The sequence below is a fragment of the Oncorhynchus mykiss genome, chromosome 16 (genome assembly GCF_057628025.1).
Source record: "Oncorhynchus mykiss isolate SJ-2025 chromosome 16, ASM5762802v1, whole genome shotgun sequence".
Lineage (NCBI taxonomy): Eukaryota > Metazoa > Chordata > Actinopteri > Salmoniformes > Salmonidae > Oncorhynchus > Oncorhynchus mykiss.
This window is the reverse complement of record NC_143037.1, coordinates 19,219,693-19,247,438: the sequence shown is the minus strand read 5'-3', so window position 1 is coordinate 19,247,438 and position 27,746 is coordinate 19,219,693. Positions and strand designations below refer to the sequence as shown.

General features: G+C 43.1%; 1 pseudogene; it reads left to right on the top strand.

Moving 5' to 3' along the window:
- Positions 1–2,560: 2,560 nt before the first annotated feature.
- LOC149976564 (uncharacterized) lies at positions 2,561–26,982 on the top strand (annotated as a pseudogene).
- The last annotated feature ends 764 nt before the right edge of the window (positions 26,983–27,746 follow it).

The window sequence follows — 27,746 nt, the reverse complement described above, 5'->3', positions numbered from 1 at the left end:
AAAAATGTTGTCTTATTTCTCGTTTGTTTCACACAAAAAAATATTTAGCATCTTCAAAGTGGTAAGCATGTTGTGTAAATCAAATTATACAAACACCCCAAAAATCTATTTTAATTCCAGGTTGTAAGGCAAAAAAATAGGAAAAATGCCAAAGGGGCTGAATATTTCGCAAGCCACTGTACAAACAGACATCACCGGCAACATCGTTGACTATGGGCACAAATCCACTGTCGCTGGACCAGACAGGACTGGCAAAAAGTGTTCTTCACTGATGAGTCGCGGTTTTGTCTCACCAGGGGTGATTGTCGGATTTGCGTTTATCGTTGAAGGAATGAGCGTTACACAGAGGCCTGTACTGCACTGCAGTACTTAATGCAGCTGGTGGCCACACCAGATACTGACTGTTACTTTTGATGTTTATCAGTCTCTCGGTCCCAGCTTTGATGCACCTGCATTGTCTTCTCCTTCTAGATGGTAGCGGGGTGGACAGGCTGTGGCTCAGGTGGCTGAGGTCCTTGGTGATCTTCTTGGGCTTCCTGTGACACTGGGTGCTGTAGATTTCCTGGAGAGAAGGCAGTGTGCCCCCGATGATGCGATGGGTTGACCGCACCACCCTCTGGAGAGTCCTGCGGTCAACCAGGCGTTGATACAGACCGGCAGGATGCTTTCAATGGTGCATCTGTAGAAGTTCGTGAGAGTCTTAGGGGTCAAGGCGAAATTCTTCAGCCTCATGAAGTTGAAGAGGCGCTGTTGCGTCAGGTCCTGTTTGATTATCATCAGGCCTTGGGTCTATGTAACTACAGCTGATAGACCAAGTGGACCCAAATGAACCCAACCACGGCTCAGCATAAGCTATAGCATATTTACATTAAACATTTTAGTCATTTAGCAGATGCTCTTATCCAGAGCAACTTACAGGAGCAATTAGGGTTAAGTGCCTTGCTCAAGGGTACATCAATAGATTTTTCACCTAATTGGCTAGGGGATTCAAACCAGTGACCTTTCGGTTACTGGCTCAATGTTCTTGACCACTAGACTACCTACTGCTAATAAGGTGAATTTGTTGCATTATGGAAGGCCTAGCCAATATATAAAGACATATTTGATAACCAAAAGAGCAACATTGTGGCTAAACATCATTTGTTTGTCACTTGGGTCCAATCGGGTCTGGTCTAGATCCAGACCCGTTAGTGTACAGGTCGGGTCTATGTTGAGTTGTCCGTTTGGGTCCAGGTATGATTGTTTTCCTGTCCGTTCGAGTTCCAGGTCCAACTTTTTGGACCAGTGAAGATGTCTACTATAAACCCATGACTGTGTTTCCATGAACGACTCCAGCACCATCCTTAAGTTTGACGACGACGACGAGACAGCCTACCGGGAGGAGGTTAAAGCCCTGGCAGAGTGGTGCCAGGAAAACAGCCTCTCCCTCAACGTCAGCAAAACCAAGTTGCTGATTGAGGACTACAGGAAACAGGACGGGAGAACATCCCTATTGTCATCGACGGTGCTGTAGTGGAGAGAGTCAAAAGCTTCAAGTTCCTTGTCGTGCACATAACAGATGACCTGACATGGCACATAACAGATGACCTGACCTGACAAGCAACCTCAGGCGACTGAAGAAATTTGGCATGGGCCCTTGGATCCTCAAGAAGTTCTACAGCTGAATAATCGAGAGCATCTTGACCCGCTGTATTACCGCCTGTTAAGGCAACTGCACCAGCCTCAACTGGAAGGCTCTACAGAGGGTGTTGTGGACAGCCCAATAGATCACTGGGTGCGAGCTTCCTACCCTCCAGGACATCTACTCCAGGCGGTGTCTGAGGAAGGCCCGAAAGATCCTCAAAGAGTTCAGCCACCAGAGCCATGGACTGTTCACTCTGTTACCATCAGGCAAGCGATATTGGAGCATTTTGTCTGAGACCAACAAGCTCTGAGACAGCTACTACCAACAGGCCATCAGGCTACTGAATAGCTAACCCTAGCTGTCTCCCTGCACAGACCTGCACCTTAAAGAATATTGCACCTTATTTGCATTGACTACACACACATCCAACCCTCACATACAAACTTACACACAAACACACACACTTACTTGCTTATGCTAGTCCATTGTATCCGATGATGACTTCCACTTCAGAGTTAATGGTGAATTCTTTGGTTGCTGTAGAGACCAAGAGACCAATCCAAGGTCCACAAACTTTATTGCAGTATGCTGTCTGTGGTGGCGGGGACTGTGTCTTTGTGCTCCTCCTCTGACCTCTGTACACCGCTCTGGCAGAACTGCCAGAAGGTGGAACAGTCGGAAGCTGCGTTCCTCCAGGTCTGTGGGTTTGATGCTGCACTTCTTCAGCAATGTTTTCAGCTGGTCCATGAAGTGCTTCATCTGCCCCCCTGCAGACCGCCGGCCAAGGTGTAGCTGGCCAAACAGGATCTTCCACGTAAAGTGCTCCTGAGACATTCTAATGACATGTCCAAGCTAGTGCAGTTGGTGTTGGGTGACCATGGCCTGCATAGTCTTAGAGTTGGTCTTAGCAAGTATTTATGTATGGGGCACACAGTCATGCTAGGTGATTCTCAGTATGCGCTGCAGGCATATTATGTGGAATCGCTCAAGCTGCTTGTTGTGGCGACTGCAGTGTCAGGCCTGCAGGGTCAGGCCTGTAAGTGACCCAGGCTTCACAGCTGTAAAGAAGTGTGCTGATGCAGACGGCTTGATTATAAGGGCACACGGCCTGACCCAGATGCAAACACGCAAGGCAGATGATTTGAGTCTCTGATATAAATTATAGTCCAAGGGGCAGGCAAGAGAATGGTTGTGGACAGGCAAAAGATCATGAACAAGGTCAGAGTCCAGGAGGTACAGAGTGGCAGGCAGGATTGAGGTCAGGGCAGGCAGTATGGTCAGGCAGATGGGTTCAGAGTCAAGGCAGGCAAGGGTCAAAACCGGGAGGACTAGCAAAAGAGAGATAAGAAAAAGCAGGAGCACGGTAAACCACCCTGGTTGACTTGACAAGACAAACTGGCAACAGACAAACAGGGAACACCAGAATAAATACCCAGGGACTAATGGGGAAAACGTGTGACACCTGGAGGTGGGTGGAGACAATCACAAAGACAAGTAAAACAGATCAGGGCGTGACATTGATTTATGGTGACTGTGGAGGTGGCGATCCCTGTTTTGGAAGACCTTGCATCTGAGTTTCCCAAAGGCAGCTGAGGCTTGCTTGATCCTGTTTTGGATTACAAAGTCAATGCTGCCCAGGTATTTGAATGACGAGACTATTTTCAGTGATTTGTGTCCAATGGTGAAGACAGGCATGGTGGTTGGAGGGATGGATCTCCATTGGCAGACCTCCTCTGTCTTGGTGGTGTTGATAGACAGTCCCATCCTGCTATAGATGTTCATAGCCGTTACAAGGATAGACTGAAGATCTTCCTGAGTGTGGGCCACGAGAGCACAGTCATCAGCATACTTCAGCTTAAGAACCTGCTCTGTGGAAACCTTGGGGCTTGCTTGGAGCCTCCTGATGTTGAATAGGTTTCCAAGTCCACCGCAACCCCACTGCTGGCCTCAAGCTCCTTGTGGAGAAGCTGGGTAAACACATAGGAGGAAGATGTTAAAGAGTACAGGTGCCAGCACACACCCCTGCCTCACACCAACACATATTTCAAAGGGCACTGACTCCTACCCTCCTATGGCCACCTGAGGCATCATCCCATCATGGAACTGGCAAAGGATGTTGACAAATATGTCTGGACAGCCAAATTTAAGAAGAATGCCCCATTGTAGTTCCCTGCTCAGTGTCGAAGGTGCTTCTCCTGGAGTTGCCGTGCCGTGAATATCACAAACACACACACACAAACACACACAGTCTTGTATAATTAACCTTGTGGGGACACACAATTCAGTCCCATTCAAAATCCTATTTTCCTTAACCCGTACTCTAACCCTAACCTTAACTTTAACCCTAACCTGAAAACTTAACCTTAACCCTAAACCTAAACCTAGCTCCTAACCTTTACCCTAAACTTAATTCTAACGCTAATTCTAACCTTAATCCTAAACCCCCTAGCAATAGCATTTAACCTAACAAAATGTCCCCAGTTGTTCGAAATGTTGTTTGTTTACTCCACAAGTATAGTTAAACACGTCCCCATAAACAAACACACACACAAGCACCCACACGCACTCAGAACTCACACACACATACGCACACACACAGTCAACACTGCTGTTCTTTTATATACTATTTATTCCACTGCATAACTGTAAATACAGTGTAATAAGTCCATCATCACTATGCATACTACCCCTCTTATTACTTTTATTACTTGTTATTTTTGACTTGACTTTTTTATTGTTATTATTGTCATTGACTAATGTACTGCATTGTTGAGGGAGCTAGCACATAAGCATTTCACTGCACCTGCTATACCTGCTGTGAACTGTGTGTGACAAATAAACATGTATTTGATTTGATTTAAATGTGTGCTCCCCAGACCCAAATGGAAGCCAACACCACTTTCTCTGAACTTCAGGACAAAGGGCTTACTGCAACTGCCATGACACCTAGAGACCCCCTGCCCCATATCACAAACAACACATTTATCTCCCAGTTTCCCCTCCATTCCCATATTTTGGGGAAAACAATAATTACTCCTCCATCTCATTATTTCTGTATTTTACCTCTTGGTTGTAATACAATACAATACAATATATGTTTTCCCGCTTTCGTTTGGAATTTGCTTTGGGGTTCACTCAGTCCCAAATGACTACATAAAGTCTTCTCTAGGAGACACTTTCAAAGGGAGTAGAGGGTGGACAGGGGGGTGGACATGGGTGGGGGGAGGGTATGGTATCAGGACTTCCTGATTGTGAACATGTGATGGCTGGAATGAATATAGCAAGTGTATCTGTGCAACAAGATCTCACAGTCTCACGCCAGAATTAGAAGTTCATCCACGTTTCTCAAAGGTCAAAGTTGGACGTTGTTCCAAATGTCAAATTTTGAAGTGTTTGGTTACTTCTCTGTATTGATCTAAGGTTAAGTTTAGGCATTAACTCTGAATTCTTAAGGTTAGGCATTAACTCTGAATTCTTAAGGTTAGGCATTAACTCAGAATGGTTAAGGTAAGTATTAAGGTTTGGGATAGACTTAAAAGAAAAATATCAAAAACAACTTTCTATCACTGGATTCAAACATGCTACCTTTGGAACCAGATGCTTATGTGTTACGCCCCTGAAAACCTGTTGTATTCTCAATTCAACGTTTAGTGTAATGAGAAAAGACCGCGATTTTCCCCAGGAATATGGGTGGAGACCAGAGCAATCCATCTCCGGCTCATAGATTAAGAATATTTCGTAGATCACAGATTAACACTTTTAGGCACCACAAAATAAAGTAATCAATATAACGTTCACACATTACTCTCACAATTCGTACCCTTTGACAGATTTGAACTTTAACACAATTATATGAATGTTATCAATCTCGATCAACTAATACTGAATGCATCTTTTTAACCTTAGATGTTTTAAGATCCTCACATACTATGAACTTACTAATACTTTTTAATGTATAACAGGCTATGAATATTTCCTTTAACCTGTCACATATGCCCGTCTGCCATCCCCATCCACAGCACAACTAAAGCCTACTTGAAGCTAACAGCGGTCACTGTTGCCCCTAGTGGCCGGTGTTTACATAATCTCCTGACGTCTTCAGACATGGATGGACGTTGAATAATGACTTGTATCAGGGGTGACCTGCATGATCTGGTAGTGGTTGGGCTGGGTCTAGTGCAGAGAAGTGCACTAAGGAAAGAGGGAAGGCCTGTTCCATATACTCCTCTTCCCTCCCTTGGCTCCTGCACCTTCCTTTCAGTTACGTCATGCCTGGGTCAATTGTAAATAGACTGGAGACCATGTAAATGGAAGCAAACAGATCAACCAAATGGCCTCGGGAAGTGAGAGGACACCTCATTAATTAAGATAAAAAAATAAAAGAAAACATCCACCTAGAAAAAAAGTTTACAATAGACAGTAGCCTACAAAATGGCAACCTCAGACAATAACAGTAATGAGCTTGAGAAAAATAATAAAGCCTTTGGTTACATCGTACGTTATACTGTAAGTATGAATTCAGACCGACTTGAGGCACGAACGCAGTGGTCGATGGTCATTAGTGGAATGGGAAACACAGCATGCTCGCCAGCCAAGTTCTCTCAGCACCTCAGCGAGAGAGCCAGCCGTTGCCATGGAGCTCTCAGTTGCTATGTGGCCAGTATGTTGCTTGCAGCGGCTGCATAGGGAGGAAGACACTGCCGTCTATATAAAACTCCACCCAAGTCTCTCACTGTGCTGAAATGAAATGCAGTTTCTCATATTCTGAGATTTGTCCAGACACCGGCCTTGCACCAGGCCTCAATATGCACGCAAAAGTACATGAATCGCCATAGGAAGTCATATCATGTAACAAAAAACATTTATTATTTGCATTATAACTAAGATTTACGGCTAGGTCTAGCTGTGTTGGCATGCTATTCAGTTTATGTAATTAGTTAATGAGATTTGGCATCAGGCACTTAAGTACTTGACTAGAGTTCCTAATATTAAGTATTAAATAACAACTCTTTCTACACCGAGGAGATGCTTTTTTTCAACAACAATTTTTTCAGCAGAAATCTGACACAATTGGCCCAAACTAATTTTATTTTTAGAACAGCAAAACAATTTCTTTAGAAAAAACTTAGAGGAATTGAAAGGTGGTAACGTACAGTACAGTGCATCTGGAGAGCTTATTACTCTTACAATCCAAAGAAATCAAAGTTTATTGATCGTGTGTACAGATTTGCAGATGGTATCGCAGGTGCAGCGAAATGACGGTGTTCCTAGCTCCAACAGTTCAATAATAATACCTAGCAATACAAAACAATGTGCACATAATCCCAAAATAAAAGAAAATACAATTTAAAAAACATATATATACAGTACCAGTCAAAAGTTTGGACACACCTACTAATTAAAGTTTTACAATTTTCCACATTGTAGAATAATTGTTAAGACATCAAAACTATGAAATATCACATATGGAATCATGTAGTAACCTAAAAAGTGTTAAACAAATCAAAATATTTTTTATATTTGAGATTCTTGAAAGTAGCCACCCTTTGCCTTGGTGACAGCTTTGCACGCTCTTGGCAACGTGAATGAGGAGGTGTGTCCAAACATTTGACCGGTACTGTATATATATATACTGTATATATAAAATGGTGTGTATAGACATTATATGAATAGAAAAGGTGTGTACAGCAGTAGTTATATAGGATGAGCCATGACTAGAATACTGTATACATAGAAGGAAAAAAATCCTGTGACCAGTGTTCAATGACTGTGTACATAAGGCAAAGCAGTCTCTAAGGTTGTGTCTACACTTGACACTTACAAGTCTCAGAACTGCTTGCCAGCTAGCTAATATTTAAAATAAAAAAAGTTGGTTTGGCTACAGTTATGCTAACATGTTTGCAATCCCTTTAGTATTGCATGCTAGCTTGCTGGCTAGCTAAATCAAATCACATTTGGTCGCGTACACATATTTAGCTGATGTTATTGCAAGTGTAGCGAAATGCTTGTGCCAAGTGATAGAGGTTAGCTGGCTAGTTAGCGACAGTGGTTAGCAACTTGCATCAGTTGTTGTGTTATTATCATATTTAGCGTATTCAACCCTTTTTAGAATGCATACTGGCATTTCAATATAGAGCAGGAATTCGGACATACTGTGGACACGGTAGACACATTTAAATGTAGGCGCAGACGCATGACGCATTCAGAATTCCATGATCAGAACTCTATGATCAGAATACTGAAGCTGTATGAACTGTCAAGTCTAGACAGGTGCAGGGTAGAGTACCGGGTGGTAGCCGGCTAGTAGCAGTGACTAAGGTTCAGGGCAGGGTACTGGGCGGAGGCCGGCTAGTGGTGACTGTTTAATGGGTTGAGGTTGAAGAGGCGATATTGCGCCTTCTTCACCACATTGTGTGAAAGGACAATTTAAGGTCATCAGTGATGTGCATGCCGAGGAACTTGAAGCTTTTGACCCACTGCACTGTGGCCCTGTCGATGTGGATGGGGGGGTGCTCTCTCTGCAGTCTCCTTTAGTCCACGATCATCCCCTTTTTGTTTACTTTGAAGGGGAGGATTCTTTTTCCTGGCACCTCTCTGCCACGGCTCTCACCTCCTCCCTGTAGGCTGTCTCCTAATTGTTGGCAATCAGGCCTACCCCTGTTGTATCGTCAGCCAACATGATGACTGAGTTGGAGACGTGCGTGGCAATGCAGTCATGTGTGAACAGGTAGTACAGGGCTCAGCACGCACCCATGTAGGGCCCTAGTATTGATGATCAGCGTGATGGAGGTGTTGTTGCCTACCTTCACCACTTGAGGTCGGCCCGTCAGGAAGTCCAGGACCCAGTTGTACAGGGAAGGGTTCAGGCCCAGTGCCCTGAGTTTAGTGATGAGCTTAGGAGGTATTATGGTGTTGATGAACAGCATTCTTACATAAGTATTTTTCTTGTCCAGGTGGGATAGGGCAGTGTGCAGTTCAATGGCAATTGTGTTGTCCGTGGCATGCATATTCTAGTAGGTCTAAGTTGTCGGGTAAAGTGGAGGTGATATGGTCCTTAACTACTATCTCAAAGCACTTCATGATGACAGAAGTGTGCTACGGGGCGATTGTTCAGTTACCTTCGCTTTCTTGGGTACAGGAACAATGGTGGAAATGTTGAATATCTGAGGACTCGGCTTGGGATGTCATCTGGGTCGGCAGCCTTGCAATGGTTAACACACTTAAATTACTTACAGTTGAAGTCGGAAGTTTACATACACTTTAGCCAAATATATTTAAACTCAGTTTTTCACAATTCCTGACATTTAATCCGAGTTAAAATTCCCTGTCTTAGGTCAGTTAGGATCACCACTTCATTTTAAAGAATGTGAAATGTCAGAATAATAGTACAGAGGATGATTTATTTCAGCTTTTATTTATTTTGCCACATTCCCAGTGGGTCAGAAGTTTACATACACTCCATTAGTATTTGGTAGCATTGCCTTTAAATTGTTTAACTTGGGTCAAACGTTTCGGGGAGCCTTCCACAAGCTTCCCACAATAAGTTGGGTGAATTATGGCCCATTCCTCCTGTCAGAGCTGGTGTAACTGAGTCAGTTTTGTAGGCCTCCTTGCTCACACATGCTTTTTCAGTTCTGCCCACAAATGTTCTATAGGATTGAAGTCAGGGCTTTTTGATGGCCACTCTAATACCTTGACTTTGTTGTCCTGAAGCCATTTTGCCACAACTTTGAGTATGCTTGGGGTCATTGTCCATTTGGAAGACCCATTTGCGACCAAGCTTTAACTTCCTGACTGATGTCTTGAGATGTTGCTTCAATATATCCACATAATCTTTCTTTCTCATGATGCCATCTATTTTGTGAAGTGCACCAGTCCCTCCTGCAGCAAAGCACCCCCACAACGTGATGCTGCCACCCCTGTGCTTCACGGTTGGGGTGGTGTTCTTCGGCTTGCAAGCCTCCCCCTTTTTCCTCCAAACATAACGATGATCATTATGGCCAAACAGTTATATTTTTGTTTCATCAGACCAGAGGACATTTCGCCAAAAAGTACGATCTTTGTCCCCATGTGCAGTTGCAAACCATAGTCTGGCTTTTTAATGGCGGTTTTGGAGCAGTGGCTTCTTCCTTGCTGAGCGGCCTTTCAGGTTATGTCGATATAGGACTCGTTTTACTGTGGATATAGATACATTTGTACCTGTTTCCTCCAGCATCTTCACAATGTCCTTTGCTGTTGTTCTGAGATTGATTTGCACTTTTCGCACCAAAGTACATTCATCTCTAGGAGACAGAACGCGTCTCCTTCCTGAGCGGTATGACGGCTGCGTGGTCCCATGGTGTTTGTACTTGCCTACTATTGTTTGTACAGATGAACGTGGTACATTCAGGCATTTGGAAATTGCTCCCAAGGATGAACCAGACTTGTGGAGGTCTACAATTTTTTTTCTGAAGTCTTGGTTGATTTATTTGATTTTCACATGATGTCAATCAAAGAAGCACTGAGTTTGAAGGTAAGCCTTAAAATACATCCACAGGTACACCTCCAATTGACTCAAATGATGTCAATTATCCTATCAGAAGCTTCTAAAGCCATGACAGAATTCTCTGGAATTTTCCGAGCTGTTTAAAGGCACAGTCAACTTAGTGTATGTAAACTTCTGACCCGCTGGAATTGTGATATAGTGAATTATAATGAAATAATCTGTCTGTAAACAATTGTTGGAAAAATTACTTGTGTCATGCACAAAGTAGATGTCCTCACCGACTTGCCAAAACTATAGTTTGTTAACAAGAAATTTGTGGAGTGGTTGAAAATCAAATTTGAATGACTCCAACCTAAGTATATGTAAACTTACAACTTCAACTGTACATCGGCCACGGAGAACGAGAGCACACAGTCCACGTGAGCGGAGGGGGCCTGCGTCGGCGTTTGTACAGCGTCTATGTTCCCAGTCACATTGCCATGGTTAAATGTGGTTATTCGCTCTTCCAGTTTTGCCCGATTGCTGCCATCTATCGACAGTTTTTGGGTTGGATAAGTTGTAACTGTCACAGTGGGGACAACATCCTCTATCCACTTCCTGATGAACCAAGTCACCGAGTCAGTGTATATGTCAATACTATTCTCAGAGGCGATCCAGAACATTTCCCAGTCCACAAGATCAAAACAATCTTGAAGCATAGATTCAAATTGGTCAGACCAACCAGATTGGTCAGGCCTAGCAATGCCTTGTACCCTATTGCACTGAGCAGCTTGCCTGAACAAGATGCAAGAATCCTCACTCCGTCTGCCCATTGCTGACAGATAGGCATTACATACTGTCCAAACACACTGCTGTTTGGAGTGTGTTCAATTCCTCCCTGACAAATGTTCACATTCACAACAGTGGGAAAGACAAATTATGCAGCCTTATATACCAATTCCTTGGCATGAAGGGGATAGTAGTCCTTAAAAATATCACCAGTGCTGTGCTAATATCACCAGTGCTAAGCTACGCTTCATCTCTTCTCCGGCCTGGGTCTGGCCACAATACTTCGTCCACATCACAAGATACGTTTTCTCTTTCCAAACATCGAGGGTAGTATCTCCTAGCATGGCGTATCCAACCATGGACAGAAGCAACCTCTATGTCCCCACATGCGTCCTCCATTGCCTGAAGAAGCGGCATGCGTGCATAGGGTTGGCGATCATACACTTTCCAGCGCCAGGCTGAGAAGAATTCCTCTATGGGATTTAGAAAATGTGAATATGGGGGTAGGTACAAAACTACAAATTGTGGATGGGTGGCAAACCAGTTTTGGACCAGAACAGCCCGGTGAAAACTAACATTGTCCCATAAAACCACAAATCTAGCAGGCTCCTGATCTGGATCAGGGACAAGCATTGTGTAAATTGCATCCAGAAAAGTGAGCATATGGCCGGTGTTGTACGGACCCAGTGTGGCATTGTGATGGAGGACCCCGTTTTGAGTGATGGCAGCACACATAGTTATATTACCCCCACGCATCCAGCTCCAATACTCTCTGTAACAGACAAAAATATATACAGATGAGTAAATACTTTATGTCTGAAGTACTGGAAGTAGTGTTGCATACATACCTCTACAAAGTCATGTCGCATATTCTTGACTATGTCGGAGTTTCTCTCAAATGGCACCTTGTAAAGTTGTTTCATCGTCACTCGGTGCCGTTGGAGGATGCGTTGTATGGTCGACAGGCTTACAGCATTGATGTTGTTAAATATGGTGTCATTATTCAAGATATGCTCTCTTATCTCTCGAATCCTATTTGCATTGTTGGCCAAAACCATATTTATAATTGCAGTCTCTTGTACATCTGTAAACAAGCGTCCTCGTCCTCCATGATGTCTTTGCCTTTCCACTCTGTACAGAATTCAAACACAGTATGTGTTCAGCATAGGAACTGTAAACAATGTACAAACAAATGTAGTACAGCATGATAACCAACCTTATTCATTCAATGCAGTGCAGTAAATGGATGGCTTAGAGTTACAAATGTTTATGCAATACTATGCAGTCATATGTATTTTACAGTACATTACTGTAATGGTAAAATAGTCATTAGATAGTTGCATACCTGTTCTCATTTCTGAAGGTTCGAATTATGGACGCCACTGTAAATCGACTCAAGTTGGGCTGGACTCTCAGTCCAGCCTCTCTCATGGTCAAACCGTGGTTGATCACATGATCAACAAGTGTTGCCCTAATCTCATTAGAGATGGCTCTCTTTCCTTCTCTTCTTTGCCCTCGTCCTCTTCTTCCTCTTCCTCTCCCTCCTACTCCTCTTGCTCTCTGTCCATTGTTGGCATCCATTGTTCAAAACGGGTAATCTGACCTTTAACCTATTTCTAGGCCTATACTACAGTAAAGCAGTGATTGGTTAGTGATCAGTTAAGCTATTAGTGTGAGGAGTGTGTGTGACCTGGTGAATAAGTGTAGCATTTTGATTGGTTGTGTTTGGAAAAGGAAAGCAAGTCACTTCCTGTTAGATGTTTGTGTTTTAGGTAGAGAATTGTGTGTAGTGTTTTGAAAAAAGTGTTTTATCTATTGACAACTGAGTCAAAGGCTGAGAAATAGCTTATGGTTTTGGAGATTTGGTGTGTAGTTTTGCACTTTGAGTGAGCGGTTTCAAAAATCATGTGACATGAAAAGATTTTGTGAGTAAGCAGTTGGAAAAAACTGTAATCAATGTTGGTCCATGAGAAAAACTGGTGATCATTTGTTGGTCCATGAGAAAAAACTGGTGATCATTTGTTGGTCCATGAGAAAAACTGTTGATCATTTGTTGGTCCATGAGAAAAACTGGTGATCATTTGTTGGTCCATGAGAAAAAACTGGTGATCATTTGTTGGTCCATGAGAAAAACTGGTGATCATTTGTTGGTCCATGAGAAAAACTGGTGATCATTTGTTGGGTTTGTTATGTTTGAATAGCCATCTACATATCACATGTGTTATATGCATTCAATAGTAAGCTATTGTTATATGATACTAGTCCCATTGGCTGCATGATGAAATCACATTTTATAGGTTCTCATGGTTCCTGAGGTTGTCTTCTCCTTCTCTAATCTCTTGTTAAATCTTCAGAATGTGGTGTGTGTGTGTGTGTGTGTGTGTGTGTGTGTGTGTGTGTGTGTGTGTGTGTGTGTGTGTGTGTGTGTGTGTGTGTGTGTGTGTGTGTGTGTGTGTGTGTGTGTGTGTGTGTGTGTGTGTGTGTGTGTGTGTGTGTGTGTGTGCGTGTGTGTGTGTGTGTGTGTGTGTGTGTGTGTGTGTGTCTGCGCATACATGTATGAGGATTCGTATGTCTGTCTGTGGTGGGACTGAAGTGTGGCAAAGGTTTGGGACCCATACAACAGGATATTCCTCAAGTTTTACATGAGCTGAATGACTAGCTATAGGAATGTATGCCCTGAGGTGGAGGGTGGGGTAGTACATAGTCTCCCACTATCCAAGGGCACCTGTTTTGGAGCTTTCGGCGAGAGGGCACATCTACAGTACTGGGCTTTGCAAACAAAACATCTGTTACTCCAACCCATATGGAATCTATATAGCCATAATCCATGAAAGACAAATGTATAATCTGACAGTATTTGAAACTTCCTGGTTTACCAATGTCATGGAATTGGAGCCAAAGGGCAGCATGCCATTAAGTCATTGACAAATTTAATGTAGTACAACTGCTCAATATGCAAGAGGAAGCAGACTTCCGACTGGAATTTATAATTTTCAAAGAATTCACTCAGCACTGATTCATTCAGTCTCCATCCTCTGTCAATTTAACAACATAGAGTAGGCTATTGGCAGCAGGGGGAACTGTAATTCATCATTGGTAATCCTATTTAAAGAACTTCTTCCAATACTAAGGTATTTCTGATGACGTTGCAAATCATGTTGTAGAGTGTTGTAAAGTTGTGGAGTGTTACAGTACATATTTCTGGGAGGGAACAATCCCAAATGTGTGCTGCAGATACTTTGCAACAGCACTGAATTCGAATCAGCAAATCGGGGAGGGTGTCCCAGCAAACATTCCTTTAACCGTCAAAACAACATTGCTGAAAGGCAGTGGGTCAGGTGAATGTATTAGTTCCTTTGGAGGAGTGATAAAGATGAAAATACAGTCTCTAGGGAGGCTGAGTTTGAACTGGCTGATTTCCCAGAAGTGTGATAACATAGTGCGTAGGGTGCAATTTCAGAGATAGAGAAATGCTGGAAATAATTACTGTAGGAAATGTTTAAGAAATGGTAAAATACACATACATTACCCCGAAGAGTAATTCTTCAAGCTAAATTGAGCAATGTGCACGTTAAGGGCTCATCTTAATCTGGATCGCTGAAGTCCATTTGCCCCTGTTTCGACAAAAAGCTGAGGGATGTGGCTGGAGAAATGTATCCACTCTCAAATTCATAAACAGAGCTATGGGTGCAAGGACTGACCCTCCATGACATCAACATGATAGTTTTAACCATGTTTTGAGGCTATATAGTGTTTGTTTACGTTTACTTTGTTTACAAACATCGGAAGTAAAACAAGCTTGTATTTTGGGTTTATGATGGTGTGTGACATTTGAACTAAGTGCACAAAGCATTTATAAGTTATATTCTTCAAGAATCATTGGCTATATACCATTCATTTATAAGTCCCAAAATATATGTAGCAACTACATACTGCCCCTTTAAAGGCAATCTTCCCGCAGAGACAGCATTCATGGTAAACGCTGCATTTTAGAGAGAGAGAGAGAGAGAGAGAGAGAGAGAGAGAGAGAGAGCGAGAGAGAGAGACAGAGAGAGAGAGAGCGAGAGAGAGAGAGAGAGAGAGAGAGAGAGAGAGAGAGAGAGAGAGAGAGAGAGATAGTGGACAGGGTAACAGGCTATCTCACTCTCTCTCCAGCTTGACATCTGCTTGACCTTCAGCCAAAGGCCAGTCACAACACCACTCTGTTTAGGTGTTAGGGAGGCGATCCCCCATTCACAGTGCCCTGAGACACAATAACAGTTCTGAGGTGGCCTGTTCCCATAGACATACATTGGGCAGATAACTACTAGCTAAAAAAAAGAAGATACTCCACTTAAGAAAATAGAACCAGCCAACAAAAAAGTCCACTCAAGACATTAGAAGCTGTAGTAATGGTTTGGTCAAGGTTTCTTAAACGGCACTCATTGGTTGTATTCATCCCTTGGGAGGTGTTACTCCTACTCGTCACTTCACACTTAACGACTTTGCTGTCTCTACACACTGACACTTGCCTGTAATGTTTACCAAAGGAGAGCTCTTTGTAAGAGTAAACCTAAACATTCTCCTTTAGGGACTCAGACCTCTTTGGACAGGGCAAGTTCTGCGTTAACTTTTATGGTGGTTGTCACTAGTTACCACAGCCACAAAGTCATAAACCCCCTTATATATATATACAATTTATTTAAGATGTGATTGTAAACCTAACCCTAACATTCGTAACCACATTGCTAACATTATTCCTAACCCTAACTTTAAATTAAGACCAAAAAGCAAAGATTTGTTTTCATGAATGTTTTACGAGACAGACCATTTTGATTCGTGGAAACCCTTTATGGTAACCCACAGGAAGGACAAGACTGTAGAGGAAATACAGATAGGTCTGTTGTTTATAGTAGCTCACACATGGCCTTTTCCTCTCCAAGCTAATGATATTGTGAAAGGAGGTCTACCATGTGGTTCTCCACAACTCAAGTTGTCACATGGAGATATTACCAATGTTTCGCCAGGTAATTATTTCCGTATCCACCCCCATTTTATCCTATTTCCCGGGTCCATTCTTCTAATCCACCTGGCTATTGGATAGAGTTATAGTGCAGTAAAGGTGATGTATAGTCACTGCGATGAGGCTTAATGTAATCTAGCAGATGGGCCAGTGAATAATGACACAAATAGAGGGGGGGTGGAAGTGAATCCAGCCAGCTAGGACAGTGCTGGAGCACCCCCTGGATTCACAGGATCTCCTTCCTTTAAATCCCCCCTCCTGTCTGTTCACCGTTAGACGTCTGTGAGATGTCTGCTGCTGCTGACCCTGGCCCCCTGCACAGTTAAACATGGTTAAATGGTCAAGCTTCTTGGTCCTCTCATAAACACACAGAGCACTTCCGATCACACTTCCTGTTTCCTGTCTTGCTTTGATAGAGTGTGTCGTAAGGCTCCTCAGTGACCACATGGGGCCCATAGAGGGTGTTTGTGACCCATAAATAAAAACACAGGCATAAAAGGGTGGGTTTTTTATTGAACACATCTTCTCTCATGTTGTCTTTCAATAACTGACTTAGTTGGCTGGGTCATTGCTAGAAGGGATCCAACTTTTGTCAATTTAACATCATATTTTACATTTCGTAGCAGGTTAGGAGAACTTGCGCAGCAGGTTAGGATAATTAATGTAGCAGGTTAGGATAATTAGGTTAAGGTTAGGGAAAGGGTTAGGGATAGGGTTATCTAAAATGCCCCCCAAAAATCTACCTTTGATGCTAATTTGGCAAAAGCTGGATACCTTCTAGCCTTAACTGGTTGGTTGAACCTTTGGTTTGGGTCCATGTTTATTGCAAGATGGGGTGGGCAGATGTTTCAGATTGGATCTGCTGTATTTTCCTAATATTCATAAACTTAAGTGAATCCCCAAAATATTATTCTCTGCATGGTTTGGGTATTGTATTATTTGAAACTGATATTTCAAAGCAAATAAAGAAAAGGGAAGTATTTGAGTTAGTGTGGGTAGATTTGACTGTAGCACAAGATTTCTGATCCTAAATCAAAAATAGGAAGTCACTCATTAAGTTCTGTTGTAACTTGTAAGATACTGCTAAATATCATTATTGATCAGCATGCAAAGTATGTTTCTTGTAAAGTATGATCTGCTTATTATATCAATATTACCGTGTCTCACCTTAAAATATAAGCACTTCTGGAAAATCATGAAAATCGTGTATTATAAATCCCTATTCAGTCCTAAATCCAATATGGCCGCATTGTTTTATGAATGCACTCCTTATTCCAGAAGGTTGAGTAGGATTAGGCTAACAGGATCTGGAATGTGAAGTGTTGCAATCATAGCAACTGGATCCTCTCTACTCCACTCACTGTATGTGTGTGACCACGTGTATGTTCAGCCTCTTTTCCCCACTGTGTGAGTACACTCTCTCTCCTGGGTGTGTGTGAATGCAGAGTGAGGCCTTTGTTTTCCTGTGACAGGGGGAGCCGCGCTCCACAGAACTGCACATTTTCCACTCAATTGAATTGCTCTCTCAGATCATTAAATATCCATTCATTAGTGCTGGGGGGCCTTGGGGACACTGAGCAAGACAAACACATGGAGGCCCGACTGGGTGGCACTGTCTCTCACCGCCTATCTGGCCCGATAACAATACACTGCAGTATGTGGTAGGTAGCGGTTTAGATACTTCAGTTTAGGCAGCGTAGACAGTGGTCTATTTATGGTTCAATTTACGGTTTATTTACAGTTTATACTGTAGACAATGGTCATTCTATTTATGCAAAGACCACATGTAATATTTATGGAATTACAGGCAAATAAATCGAATTTAGTTCCAATTTGTTGTCTGTATTATAGTTTGAAATCCTTTCAGTGACCGAGAACATGTTTCTTTAAAGGTGCTTAAGAGTCATATTGCATATCTATTCAACCGGGCGACACAGTACTTCTTACAGTCAGCAGGAGCATTAGCTTTCTCAAATTTCACAAGCACAATGGAATTATGTTAAGGATGTAAGGCCTACTGTAAATATAGGATGACCCATTAAGAGTTCTCAGTCAACCCACAAGTCATCCCTCATACTGTACTTCCTGTCTGTGTATATATTAAGTATAACATATAAATAAAAAATATATTGCCTAGAGATACACATAAATACTGTATCTATGGTATGTCTATTGGTCCTACTCAGTGTGGACTCCGGGGAGGCTTCCAAAATGTCAATAAGGAGAGGAGGGCTCGGGCTATGGTGTATTTATGCAGCTTTATCACAGCAAAGCTCAGAGGTATTGTTGGCTGACACCGATGAGTGCTGCTTAAAAACCTCACTAGATGTGTTCCCTAATTTGGATGGTCAGATACTGCAGTGTTCCTCAACCTTTTTTTGTGCTAGGGCCCAAGCTATGCTGATTCCTCACGGAGAGGACCACTTAGATTAAAACGTAACTATCTTTTGAAATTGACTCAATTCTGTCAGCTGACCCATCTGAAGGACTGGGGCCGGACGGTCCACAAACCAAACGTTGAGAAACACTGACCTATCGTGGTCTATCGTGGAGTCAGTTTGGCTGAGTTTTGTGTAGGCGGTTGAGGTGGGAAAGGGGAGGAATGGTAATTCCCCCAACCCCTCTGTGCTGAGACATTCCCAGAGAAATGACACCTCTAGTCTCCACACAGTCGGTGTTAACTTGCAAAAACGTACAAAATAACAAGGTGCGTGTCAAAGAAAACGTTTTACAAGACTGTGCTGTAATTTTCCTCCCTTCCACAGAACTCAGTCAAAGAGCTTTTTAAATATGGTTGGGTGACTAACTAAGACTGACAGAAACCTACACAAATACACCTCCAGATTGAACACGTTGTCATGGTTCCTGTCATTATTTCCTGTCTACCTCCGTCATTGAGGCGCAGTCAAGTGTGTGGGCCTCGCTGAACACTGAATTAAACACAGTCCAAATTAAATGTCATGCCTGTGCAGGGCTCTAGTGTAAACAGGCGTCTTGTCATGGGAAAGCGTGTAGCCTAACTCCCATCCAGAGATGTGTTGTGAGGAGATAAACCGGGTGCTGGTGTCATGGAGATAAGCAGAGGGTACTGTTTCATCTAGTCCCCCTCAGTGTCTTAACCCCAGCCAAAACAAACAGAGACTGATCAGCCAGGGTGCGGCTTCCTAGCCCTTCACTGGGAGGGCATCTCGACTGTGCACAGACCCTCAAGGAGAGAACACACCACATAGTAACCGAGGCTACATGCTCACAATTCTCCAATAACCAATAGGAGTGGTGGATGACCGTTAAGGGTGAGAGGTCAAAGCCTATAAAAACCAGTAGGGGTTCAAAGTTCAAACCGTGGAGTGCTGGGTTGGTCTGGGGATTTGTAGTCAGAGGTTGTATCTTTATAACCTCTGAAGATCTTCCTTAACTGCTGTTAGAGAATTTTGGAATGCCATTAAGTTTGGAGAAGCCCAGCGATCGCTCAGAAATCAATGCACCACTCTAGAGACAGCCAGTGCTGAGCCATCTTATTGCCTTACACGGCCCTCCCTTGCAAGCCAAACTCCCACTCAGAAAGAGGCAATTGTGAATAAGAGGAGTTGGAGGGGCTGAGGGAACAAAGAGGACGTAAAGAAGTGGAGACTCCCTTTCTCTCTCTCTCTTTCTTTTGATCACTTCCTCAACAGCTGTTTCCAGCCATTCTAGGATCAGTAGGGCTCCAGTCAGAATAGATTATGCATTCTTGCGGACTGGGCCGGAGTTGCCAGGATGTTGGAGGGTTTGATGCCTCTATATGTGTGCGTGTGTGTGTGTGTTTGTGCAAGCTTAGGTGTGCACACAAGTAAGTGTGTATGTGTTTGAGTCATAAAGAGAGACAGAAAAAGAAAGAAAGAAAGAAAGAAAGAAAGAAAGATAGAAAGAAAGAAAGAAAGAAAGAAAGAAAGAAAGAAAGAAAGAAAGAAAGAAAGAAAGAAAGAAAGAAAGAAAGAAAGAAAGAAAGAAAGAAAGAAAGAAAGAAAGAAAGAAAGAAAGAAAGAAGGGGATTAGATATACAGAAAAGATGGAGAGAGGCTCATTCAGCCAAAGGGGGAACAACAGGGACTATTCTTACTGAAGGGACAAGTTGGACAACCAAAGGGAAAAGATGCAGTCTGGCAGCATGGGCACAGCCTGGGCACAGACAGACAGACAGCCCAGACATTATTGGTCTTTCAAGAAGAAATGCTTCACTGGGAGACAGTGACATTGTCCAGCATGCTGGGTTGGCACTTCTCAAAGCAAATTGGCATACAGTGCATTCCGAAAGTATTCAGACTCCTTGACTTTTTCCACATTTTGTTACTTTACAGCCTTATTCTAAAATGTATTAAATATGTTTTTCCCTCATCAATCTACACACAATACCCCATAATGACAAACGAAAACAGGTTTTATTTTTTTGGTGCAAATTTATTACAAATGAACAACAGAAATACCTTATTTACATAAGTATTCAGACCCTTTGCGATGAGACTCGAAATTGAACTCAGGTGCATCCTGTTTCCATTGATCATCCTTGAGATGTTTCTACAACTTGATTGTAGTCCACCTGTGGTAAATTCAATTGATTGGACATGATTGGAAAGACACACACCTGTCTATAAAAGGTCTCACAGTTGACAGTGCATGTCAGAGCAAAATCCAAACCGTGACGTTGAAGCAATTGTCCGTAGCGCCCCGAGACAGGATTGTGTCGAGGCACAGATCTGGGGAAGGGTACCAAAACATTTCTGCAGCATTAAAGGTCCCCAAGAACACAGCGGCCTCCATCATTCTCGAAGACGTGGATGTCGATTATGACAGCCTCCCGCACCTCTCTGATTCAGAGGTATCTCCCTTTCCCCTTCCATTCCTAAATCGAAGAAGTTTGGAACCACCAAGACTCTTCCTAGAGCTGGCCACCCGGCCAAATTTAGCAATCGGGGGCAAAGGGCCTTGGTCAGGGAGGTGACCAAGAACCTGATGGTCACTCTGACAGAGCTCCAGAGTTACTCTGTGGAGATGGGAGAACCTTCCAGAAGGACAACCATCTCTGCAGCACTCCACCAATCAGGCCTTGATGTGGTCAGATGGAAGCCACGCCTCAGTAAAAGGCACATGACAGCCTGCTTGGAGTTTGCCAGAAGACACGTTAAAGACTCTGACCATGAGAAACAAGATTCTCAGGTCGGATGGACCAAGATTGAACTCTTTGACCTGAATGCTAAGCGTCATGTCTGGAGGAAACCTGGCACCATCCCTATGGTGAAGCATGGTGGTGGCAGCATCATGCTGTGAGGGATGTTTCAGCGGCAGGGATTGGGAGACTAGTCAGGATTGAGGGAAAGATGAACGGAGCAAAGTACAGAGAGATCCTTGATGAAAACCAGCTCCAGAGCTCTCAGGACCTCAGACTGGGGCGAAGGTGTACCTTCCAACAGGACATCAACCCTAAGCACACCAGTGTCTTCTCTTTTTTTAAGCCCATAACCATGTGTGTGAGGTGCATACTTTGGCTTTGTTTCAATGTAGATTTGTTTAAGACTACCAAGAAGCACTCGTGTGACCCTGAATTAGCCCACTGCAGTAAAAGGTTAAGTCAATTACAATTACAGTTACAATGTTGATTAGCATGGAATGCTGTAGGGGTCATAGAGGTCCACTGTTTATAGTTTATACCCCCAGGGTTGTTCGTTAAAATCCCACGTCTTTGTAAAAACACTTTTATAGTGGACACTTGTTTAAGTACCCTCTAATGAGTCATGAATAGACTAGCTAATATTTCCTTTATCATCAACTACACCCACTCAGTTTATCTCTCGTGTAATGATCAGATATATTTGGATTAATCTGCTGAGAGTGCCCATTCATATTCCTTGATTGAAATCCAATAGGTTCTCTCGATCTCCTCTGATGCTAGTCACAACCTCTTTCAAAGCACAGGGCTGTGGGGATGTGATGTCATGGAGAGTTGCATGCACCTGCCTTTAAGACTGTGTGTGTGCGCATGTCTGCGTTTACACACACACACACTCCAAGGGTCATCTTAAATGGGCTGGACTGTGGGGGAACATTGGGAGCGGAAGTGTGTTAAAAGTCTTGAAAACGCTTACAGAAAGAGGACTGTCAGCAGATGGTCAATACGAGTGGGCCTTTGACTATACATGTGGGGGTGGTACCACTGAGATCAGGGGGACTTTTAGACAGTATCCACTGCAGGTTGTACACCACGCTTCCCCAACTGGCAGCCCACGGACCAGGTTTTATTTGCCCCCCCCCTAAGGTTTTTACAGCAAAAAATGTAATACATTTATTTATTTATTCCATTGTAGGACATAAAAGACAGCACAACACCAGGAAATCATCTCCAAGAGATTTGAATTTAAGAAATCCCACACAAGAGAGAAAAGTGACCATATGCAAATATAAGCAAGGTTTTAAATGATTATGTTTCAGTCAAACATCATACTGTATTTGTTTTGGCTTCTTGCGGTCAATTTTCAGTCTATAAATTATTTGTAATTGTGTTCCGGTACCCGACCATCCGCTCAAGAACAAATCGGCCCGCGGCTGAATCTAGTTGGTGTACACTGTGTGTGGGTTCATGCTTGCATATTTTAGTCTACACTGTGTGTGTGTGTGTGTGTGTGTGTGTGTGTGTGTGTGTGTGTGTGTGTGTGTGTGTGTGTGTGTGTGTGTGTGTGTGTGTGTGTGTGTGTGTGTGTGTGTGTGTGTGTGTGTGTGCGCTTGTGTGTGCGCGTGTGTGTGTGCGTGTGTGTGTGCGTGTGTGTGTGCACACGTTCATGCATTCTGTCACAACATCTGGCTCCCATTAGGTATTTTACTCCTTCAGCAGGCTATTATAATTGATCATGTAATAAATCATGGTCTATCAATGAGAGAGGCTGGTCTGAGAGTGCAGCCAAATCTGCAATGCTCAACACTGGCATCTATTGTGAGACATTTCCAGCAAAACAACAGGTAAGATGTGCATTCTGCAAGAGCATCTGACTGAACTGCACATTACAGAAGTAAATTGAGCAAAGCCTCCAAACCCACTTGTGTGTGATTGTTTTTGTATTTCTGCTTAGGACCCAACGATTATCTCCCACAGGCGGGAGAGGTAGGATTTTCACTGCTGTGCAGGAAACTGCAATCGTTGATATGGTCATCAGAAACAATGGCATAAAACTCACAGAGATTTGGGACAGAGTGTTGGCAGACAACATTACATTTGGAAATATTCACAATGTAAACAACTATTTCTAGAGTCCTGAAACAACATCAAGTCAGGATGAAGCAGGTGTACACTGTCCCCTTTGAGAGGAACTCTGAACGAGTCAAGCAACTCAGGAATCATTATGTCTAGGTAAGATGACTAGAAAATACAGAACTGGTTTTGAACTAAACCAAACAGGGCAGAGGCACACAATGGCATATTTTTAGGTATAATGTAAACTACCGTAATAGCCTAACTCTTATGTTGCCTTGTGGATTTATTTTAGAGGGTCATGGAGATTGAAGCCAGGCGAACACCCCACATATTAATCTTTGTGGATGAGTCTGGTTTCAACGAGGAAGGAATGTGATTGGGAAAAGAGCCACAGTGGATGTCCCGGGCCAGAGGGGTGCCAACATCACAATGTGTGCAGCAATATCCTCTGACGGATTGCTGTTACACAAACCGCTAATTGGGCCATACAACACCGAGCGTCTCCTTTCATTCCTGGATGACCTCTATGGAAGGGTTGTGCCAGGTGAGGAAAGGGTTGCAGTGAGGCGAAATCGGCCAACGTTTGTAATTATATGGGACAATGTGGCATTTCACCACTCCCATACAGTCAGAGTGGTTTACAGCCCATCCCAGGATGGTGTCACTTCTCCTCCTTCCTTACTCTCTATTCCTCAACCCCATAGAGGAATCATTTTCCTCATGGTGGTGGAAGGTTTATGACCACCATCCACATGATCAAATGTCCCTCCTAGACGCAATGAATGCTGGATGCCCGGACATATCTTGAAGATTGCCAGGGATGGATCAGGCATGCCAAAAGATTATTTCCTAGGTGTATTGCCCAAGATGATAAAAGATGTGATGTGGATGAGAACCTGTGGCCAAATGCAGAACACAGGATTTACTAGCATTGCTACTGTATCTGTATCGGCAGACGGTGTATAAACAAATGAATGTATTTTCACTCAATGCCAAAGAACGACATAAAACATATTGAAGCATATTGCATCATGTCTGATTTATTCCTGTAACATATACTGCAGTGAATTATAAACACAAGATAGGTGTCAATCTTGTTTTGTAAAGAAATTTGACAAAAGGAAACATTGTGTAATGCTAGCTGTAGTTAGTGTTTTTTAGGTCATTGTTTTATGAGTGACAAAGTGTGATTGTTGGGTGACAACCTTTGCTAGTGTTATGGAAGAATGAGTTGATTTGAGACATGTATGAAGAGTTTTGGTAGTTTTAGTGCATTTTGGAGGTGAAATGAACTGCTGTGCCAAGCTGAAAGTTGGTTAGGAGAACTGTGTGAAGAGTTTTGAAAAAGGGACCTAAGTATTGAGAAATGGGTCCTAGCGATTGTAAAAAACTGTAATACACACGGGAGGCTTGCAAGACTGGGCTCTCAGATTCATACAGATACACACTGTACAGAGGCCTCAGTGTCCTTGAGTTGGAGCCATAGTGGCTTTCATTAATGACCAGAGAGAGACTTTCTGCTGGCTCTCCCACTCACCAGCTTGCCTTGACTCCCTGACTCCCTAACCCAGCCATCCATTCTGTCTAATGAGTACTATACCCAGGCTTTACCTGGGAGGACATTACCCAGGCTTTATCTGGGAGGACATTACCCAGGCTTTATCTGGGAGGACATTACCCAGGATTTATCTGGGAGGACATTACCCAGGATTTATCTGGGAGGACATTACCCAGGCTTTATCTGGGAGGACATTACCCAGGCTTTATCTGGGAGGACATTACCCAGGATTTATCTGGGAGGACATTACCCAGGCTTTGTCTGGGAGGACATTACCCAGGCTTTATCTGGGAGGACATTACCCAGGCTTTATCTGGGAGGACATTACCCAGGCTTTATCTGGGAGGACATTACCCAGGCTTTATCTGGGAGGACATTACCCAGGCTTTATCTGGGAGGACATTACCCAGGCTTTATCTGGGAGGACATTACCCAGGCTTTATCTGGGAGGACATTATCCAGGCTTTATCTGGGAGGACATTATCCAGGCTTTATCTGGGAGGACATTACCCAGGCTTTATCTGGGAGGACATTACCTAGGATTTACCTGGGAGGACATTATCCAGGCTTTAACTAGGCTCTTTCCTCCCCCACCATTGTGGCTTTCATCAATGACCATAGAGAGATGTACTGCTGGGTCTCCCAATCACCAGAGTGCCTTGGCTCCCTGATTCACTAACCCAACCATCCATCCATTCTATCTGATCAGTATTATGTAGCCAGGACACTTCAATATCTAAAGAAGCTTGCATTTTATAGTCTGCAGTGTGTGTGTGTGTGTGTGTGTGTGTGTGTGTGTGTGTGTGTGTGTGTGTGTGTGTGTGTGTGTGTGTGTGCGTGCGTGCGTGTGTGTGCTGTGCATGTAAGTATGCACATTTCCTCTCCTTGTGGGTGTTTGCGTGCACTTGCAGGCATGTCGGCACGTTTCCACATGCCTGGAAAAATAGGCTTGCCTCTATAATAATCTGCAGTTGTTCTAAAGCTAAACATGTACCTTTCCCCCCTGCATCACCATAGGGGAATATTAACTAAATGGCCGACACGTTTGAGGGTTTTTCCTTCAAGCAGAGAACATGAGAACAGAACAGTCTCCCGAGAGGAGAAGCAGACTAAAAACGAAAAAAAGAATGGCTGAAAACTAAATAGGTACTTTGTGTGGAACAAGAGAGTAAGTGAGTGACATTAGAGGGTAGATAGATCCCTCAAAGAGCTGACAGAGCGTTCTGTTCAACTTCACAGGTGACGTACCCAGTCTTGTTTTAGCTAGTGGCTCCACTCCAATTGTCTCAGCACAAAAAGTATTTTCTTAAAGTGTCATTTCTCCAGCAACATCAACCTCCTCCCATTTGGTTTTAATGTGACCATTGTCATACTACAGTCCTAAAGTCTTGTAGTAGGAGTTCCAAAAAACTCAAGTCAGTCTGTCTAATGCTGGTCAGTCGATTCAGTACTATTACACCGACACCCCTTTAGGCCTAGGGGGCTAACATAATGACACAGCTGGCTCTTTGAAGGATTTGAGTGGTTTGGCAGAAAATTGCTCTCCTCAAGGAAAACAGCTCCATTTAGAATGTCTCCTACAAAAGGTGAGCTCAATCCAGTATGTCAATGGACTAAACCCTGGTTAGCCAGTAATTACTGGTTTACAGTGAGATGCTCGAGCCTTTGTCCTATTCTGGAATACATCCAGATGCTCCAGTTTAACACATTACCCTAGGGAAGTACAGAAATACTTCCTTGAAGCGACTTTGTGAGAATATGTTATGCAGCTTGGTCTACTGTACAATGGAAGTTCAGAAAAAAAAAATGTCTGCCTGGGATACTTACTAACAATGAGTCTTTCATTTGCTTCTGTTCTATAACCATTCCAGCAGAAGCCTTCATGACCTCGGATCTAGATAACACAGCATTCCACCAGGAACCATAGTAGGCACGTGAAAGAGTTTATACAGTATACAACGTCTTTGTGTGTGTGTGCTTGTGTGCACGTGCGTGAGAGAGAGAGAGAGAGAGAGAGAGAGAGAGAGAGAGAGAGAGAGAGAGAGAGAGAGAGAGAGAGAGAGAGAGAGAGAGAGAGAGAGCGATAGAGTTGTAAAGTTTTATGATGTGACATGTAGGCCACCTGTTGGATGGTCTGTAGCACTACAGTGATGTGCTCTAATCTCAAAACTGACATACATTTCCTGTAGGTTGTCTCTGATCAGGTCTTGCTGGCTGTATTCCATGGGACAGGGCCCAATCTGTGGCCAAAGACAAACTCAAGTGGCAGAAGATTGTTGTGTCCTTATGTCCCACTCGGGATGAGGAGGACTACGTATGTAGGTAACCTCGAGGCCTACTTCTTGTCATTATGGCCAAATATATATTCACTGCTTTTCCTCCCAGTAACGTATGTGGAGGCATTCTATTGCAAAATTGCAGTGATACACCAGAGAGTCAAGGTTACCCAATGCATTCTTCTTTGGTGACGAGTTTCTTAGAATTAAAGAAGCTATATAAAGTAATGAATTATCCCTCTTACAGTTGTGTTTCCAGCCAGGTCGCAATTGTTATACATTTGTTTGTTTATAACAGTGTACATATACTGTTGAACCTTCCACATACACACCACACGGGGGTAGTATAACCTCATACATTAACAGGCAGGGTTCAATGTGTTGTGTTTAGAATGCAATAGAATACTCCACTTGGAGGAATTCATTACATATGTGACATCGACAGGAGTATGAATGCACAGAGGTGGATAGTGTCACTACAGTCATAAAAATATATACAGTACCAGTAAAAAGCTTGGACACACCTACTCGTTAAATACTTTCTCTTTATTTTTACTATTTTCCACGTTGTAGAATACTAGTTAAGACATCCAAACTATGAAATAACACATATGGAATCATGTACTAACCAAAAAAGTGTTGAACAAATCAAAATATATTTTATATTTGAGAATCTTCAAAGTAGCCACCCTTTTCCTTGATAACAGCTTTGCACACTATTTTTATTCACTCAACCAGCTTCATGAACGGAATGCATTTCAATTAACAGGTGTGCCTTCTTAAAAGCTAATTTGTGGAATTTTGTTCCTTCTTA